The sequence below is a fragment of the Pinus tabuliformis genome, chromosome 2_1 (genome assembly GCF_031772625.1).
Source record: "Pinus tabuliformis cultivar Carrire ecotype Pingquan chromosome 2_1, CPIR1, whole genome shotgun sequence".
Lineage (NCBI taxonomy): Eukaryota > Viridiplantae > Streptophyta > Pinopsida > Pinales > Pinaceae > Pinus > Pinus tabuliformis.
Genome location: NC_142299.1, coordinates 576,547,895 through 576,554,171, shown reverse-complemented (window position 1 = coordinate 576,554,171; position 6,277 = coordinate 576,547,895).

Sequence of the window (6,277 nt, the reverse complement as noted above, 5' to 3'; positions counted from 1 at the left end):
AGAAATCTAGCAACTGCTAGATTTATGTCTACCACAAATACAAGCACGTTGCCAACAACAACATTGTAGAGTATAAGAAATATAGCCTGTGCTAAAAAAAATTCCAACACAAACACAAGAACATTTCAATTTGAAAGAAATCTAACGCATGTTATATTTCCGTCTAGCACAAACACAAGCACATAACAACATTGTAGGACTAAAGAAGTCTAGTGCATGCTAGATTCATTTCTATCACAAACACAAGTAGATTGCAAGCTGAAGGAAACAAAACACATGCTAGATTCCTTCTAGCCATTGTTTTAAAAAACAACCAAGTCGACTTTGACTCGGCCGAGTCAGACCGAGCCAATGCCTTGCCGGGTCAGCTCGGCGGCCAAAACGGAATGGCTGGTAGAGTTGTTATCGAGCCAGTCATTGACTCGATCAGCTCGATAACAACTTGGTCGACTCGATAATGACTCGGCCGGCTCGGTAACAACTTGGTCGGCTAGCCTCTTTGACAAAAATCCTGAAGCACATTTGTCAAAAGTTGTTCCGCCTCCTACATATCAATGGTTGGGTTGTTGTTTATTACATATTTATAGCCCTAAAGTAATCTATCATTGTGAGAAAGTTTTGAAAATTACAAGGCCGAAGTATGGTTATCCTAGTGGCATGAATTAGAACACTGAAACAATGCATTAAGCCATACAATGTTTTTAAAAAGGCAAACGTTCTGGCAATGGACTAATAAATACATATTTACCTCCAATTGTTCTGGAGCTTGACTAGAATTAAATCAAGGGTTTTGAGACTTCATTAGGGGCAGAGAATTGGTATTATTGTTGTTGTAGTCTAGTGATTGTCCTTAGGCTGAGGCAGAAAAGAATCCTGGCAGTGGTGGCTAAGTATGAACTTTGTATTGGACAGTGCACTGGGTGCCATTTTGTTATAATGGATACATTCATGAGCCTACTTTGATCATATGTTGTCTTCTCTCTATATTCTAAAGCTTTGTGTTTGGAAACATGAATGAAAATCTTTAAAATTATGTTTTTTATATATATATATATATATATATATATATATATAGATATATATATATATATATATATATATATATATATATATATATATATATATATATATATATAGATATATATATATATATATTTAATGTATTTTTTACAACTACTGAGTCATTGAAATCAAACCAGTTGAGTCGATACCAAGTCGGAGTCGAAGTCGGAGCTAACCCTCGGCTATTTCTGAACCAGAGTCGAAGTCGGAGCTAACCCTCGGCTTTTTCTGAACCGGAGTCGGAGTTTTAAAACATTGCTTCTAATACAAGCAACCATATTTCCAAAAACATTGCATTGTGAAATAAATCTAGTGCATGCAAAATTTCCTTCTAGCCCAATGATAAGCACATCGCCAACAACAACATTGCAAGGTGAAAAAAATCAATGTGTTTTAGATTTTCTTCTAGTATAAACACACGCAAACACAAACATTATAAGGTGAAATAATTATAGCTCGCGCTAGATTTACTTCTAGCACAAACACAACCATGTTGACAACAACAACATTACACGGCAAGGAAACCTAGTGCATGCTAGATTTCTTTCTAACACAAACACAAGCACATTACAGGATGAAAGAAATATAACCCATGCTAGATTTCCTTCTAGCACAAACACAAGAACATAACAACATTGTAGGGTTAAAGAAATATAACACACTAAATTTACTTCTAGCACAAACTGAAACATATTGCCAATAACAATATTGCAATAAAAGAAATCTAGCATGTGCTAAATTTCCTTCTAACACAATCACATGCAAAATTCCAATAACAACATTGCAAGGTCAAAGAATTCTAGCATATTTCCTTCTAGCACAAACAACCAAATTTCCAACCACAACATTGCATTATGAAAGAAATCTAATGCATGCTAAATTTCCTTATAGCTCAAACACAAGCACATAAAAACAATGTGAGGTGAAAAAATTCTAACATGTGTTATATTTACATTTAGCAAAAACACAAGCCTATTGCCAACAACAACATTATCAAGCAAAAGAAAGCTAACACATGCTAGATTTCATTCTATCATACACAAGTGTATTGCTAATAACAACATTGTAAGATGAAAGAAATCTAACGAATGTTAGATTTTCTTTAGCACAAATAAGCACATAACAACTTTAACCCTTAGTAGCTCCCACACACATACTTTTATTTGCATGTTTGTTTTTTGACACCTAACACCCCTCAAGTCATTTCATGGACTTTTTTGAGAAGCCAATGCACTTTTATCATAATTATTAAGTTATGTGAAACCCACTTTGTATGCACATGGGGTCTTACCCCCATACTCTTTTCATCTTATTTGGTCTGCAGTGCTAATGCGTTTATTAGTGTGCATGAAATATCATATTTGCAACACCAAACTTTTTAGCCTCAAAACATATAAAAGCATATGCACATCGATACTCTGGTCCCAAAACATATACACATACATACACATGGGCATGATACCCCCACTAGCCTAATCTTTGCATGTACATGTTATTGAGAATCGAGGGGTTGGAATTGGGGTGTTAGAAAAATCATCCAACATAGACAAAATTTTAGAACCTAAAATACACTAGAGGATGTGTTCCACAGTTGGAACAAGGTTATATTTATCTAATGCTTTATTGATATTTTTGAAATCAATGAAAATATCGGTTTCTCCATTCTTATTCCTAAGAGGGACCATATTGGATACCCACAGGGAATGATGAATGATAAAAAATATTTTTCCTCTTATATTCATTTTCATTTGTTATTATATTGTTGAATACATATCTAAGAATGTTTGTTGAATAGGATTTATATATTTCTTGAATGATATCACATCCTAAATGATTTTAGTGTCATGGGTCTTTGAATCAGTGTAATTCTACGAGAAAAAAGTCTTTATAATTCCTTAAGGAAATGAAAAAATGTAGCCCTCTCAATAGGCACATATCCAATACCTAGATAAATATTTTGTGGGTATTATTTGTTACAGAGATTTGAACCACATATTTAAGAAATAAGTTCTCACTCTTTGGTTTTGCATCTAGAGGCAATATATTAATTTGTTGATCACAATGTCAATTTTCATCAATGGTTGATCCCCTAAAAGTATCTCCCTATGTGAGGAATTCTAAAATAGGGGCATCATCATCAAAAAATATCTAGTTTGTAATATTGTTTGGTATAGAAGGTCTGGAAAATTGTTCATTAGAAAACATGTCCATAGAAAAGTTTTCCAATGGTATAAATATAGGAGTTGTGTTTGAAAGTAAATTTGCATTTGCATTTTGACTTCAATGTACATAATTAATATTGAATGTTTCAAAATTAGAAATAATAAACAATGCCTCATCTCTATAATTCTTAAGGTGATTAAAATACAATGAATTGAATTTCCTAAATGTTTGATAACTACTTGTAAATCCTTATTAGTTGGAGCTATTTAACATCCAAATCTATCACTTTTTTAAGGCATTGTATCAAAGCCTCATACTTAGTGACATTATTTGTGCATGGGAAATACAAGTGACAAGACATCAAATATTTGTATCCTTTAAGATCTCTACGAGTGCATCTAGACCTTGCTCATGAACTCAACTTAGAGCCATCAAAAAATAAAAACCATACATTTTAATTTACATCTAAATTTAGTAATTTTAAAGACCTAAGTTCCTCTTCTCCCCATTGATTACCTCTGTCTTCACTATTCCAGAGCTCTGACGCAAGCGCCACGCATAAGGTTAAGATTTTTTTCATCATAAGCCTTGGATTCCCAATTTCCCATTACTCTTTTTGAGAATTGCGATTGATAGGTTTAGCAATCTCAGTTTTTGAGCATCTGGGTACTCAAACACATATTCTGCAAGATAGAATTTGGGAGGGTTTTCATCGGATTTGGGCACCTGCGGTTGTTTGGCATGCTGGGAAAAATTGCCCTGTTCTTTTCCTTAAGGGCCCAAATACCTCTTTTGTGATACATTTTTTATTGTTTGGCATGCTGGGAAAAACTGCCCCCGTTCTTTTCCTTGAGGGCCCAAATAACCCTTTTGTGATACATTTTCGATCTGGAAAAACGACCTACTCCCCTTATCAGTATCAGTTCTTTGTTTCTTGAAACCCTCTGCTTCCCATGGTAATCTCTCCTTCTGCTGCTGCAGCAATCTCTTTCTCTGATATCAGCTACAGAGGACGACTTACTATGAAATGCTATAATTTTACTACTAGTGTTCGGGATTTAAAAAAGGTTTGGTGCACCTAGTTTGGTAATAAAAACATGTTTAGAAAGTAGTGCTTTTTCTTTATACGCCAAGTTTGGTCCCTTGGATCCTAATATAACATGCATTGAGTTTCAAACGACCTTGCCTCCAAAGAAAAAGGAAGACCAAAGAGTCCTAGATGTTGAAGCCCTAAAGGCCTTATAATTTGTTCTTGAGATGAAGCGGTGTTTGGCTGCGAGGTTTAGTTTGAGATTAGGAATGAGGCCACATGGTGTAAGTTTCCTAGGCAGCGTGAATATAATATAACCCACTACTAAATTTTCAGCATATAGACAGGTAAATATACAAATAATGCAAATCTAAATTGTGTCATAGCTTTCCTTCCTGCTGTGAGTCAATTGCATTAAAAGATGCCTTGGTTTCAGCAAATAAATGACACCTTTTCAAGTGCATGTAGCACAAACAGCTGGCTATAGAATTTCCAAGCCTTTCTAGTGTAAAAGTGATGTTACGTTCTGAACTTAGAATACCCGTGTAAACAAAGATAGAAACCCAAATCTAAAGCCCTATGGCCAACATACAAGTATAGACATGAATACTGTTATATAGATGCAAACCAATTCTTTTAAGCATTTTGTAAAATAGTTTTCATTCAAACACATAACAACTTCAGAGTTATAAATTTTGAGTCATAATTAAGAGAGGATTGTTATTTCCAGGCATTAAGAAAAATTCACGAATGTTTACTTTGCATCTATAGTCATCATCAAAAGAATAAACCAACTTTGTTGTGCATGTACAAGAAAATTCATTCAGAAAATTCATAAAAATTTAAGTCTCTTGTCCAGCCAATTAGGGCCAGTCTGTACTGGTTAGGTACCAGTCTAGTCAGCAGGCTGGTTCAATACCATGCCCAGTCCAATGGGGCGATTTGACCAGTTCTGATTCTAACAGGACCTACATATGAAAAAGCATTCAAACAATTGCATTGCTTTCTGGTGTTGAATAATAAGACCCTAGTGCCTGTTTCTACTCAGACAAACCACTAGAACACTTGCATGATAAAGATAGGATAAACACCCAGGGGGTTCTATCAAAAATTCTCGAGACCTAAAGCTAAATTACTGGCACTTTTCATCGTCTGAGACTGAGAAAGGGAAGCAAAAACACAGACTGAAATTTCAAATTGTCAACAATGAAAAAACATGGAAAGTTTTACTTCTACTATCACTTCAGTGATCAATAAACAGCCTCCTCCAGTCTCTTAAGAAGACCCTCAAGTCTGTCCAAGACTTGTTAGTGATTGTCCTGCCATATCTCTCAACGTGGCTCTCAAAGGTAGAGAGTGCAATATTGATATGGAAATATGCATGGGTAATGAAATTTCTTGAAATAAAGATGCACATTTAGCACCTAGAAACATCGGAACCCACAATGGAAAGCTCACATATAGGGCAGATATTTCGTTGTATGACTGGAACAAAGCATGTTGTACAATATGGATAGGACACATCCTTCTGATTGACCATGGTATATAGGTGTAAAAGTTGCTGCACCACCAACAAAAGGATTTCTGAAGTCAAAATCATAATTCAATTTTTTGGCATCCTGCAGCTGCCTTTCACATGCCTGCAGAACTTGTTGTACCTTTGTTGAATGGTTGCGGGGGTTCACTTTCCAATAGTCATCAAGAAAAGTTAGCTGTTGTACTAAAGCTCCATCCCTTATAACAAACACCCATGGTATTCAGCAAAGCCAACCTTAAATGGAATTTTTGAAGGTTGCTATGACTAAAATAAACTGCAAGCTCTTTCTGTTGAACAGTATCATCCTTAACTTCCTTTCTCTTGAAGGTGAAAAAGCTTTGCATATTGCCGCAATAACAACCAAGCAAGTTGAAGGACCAATCCATCCTAGCCTAGTCCCTTTACCTCTTTGCATTATGTTTCCTTGCCAACAAACTCCTGCACTTTATTTCGATAGCCTTTGGTAGGGCATCACTCGTAATAGA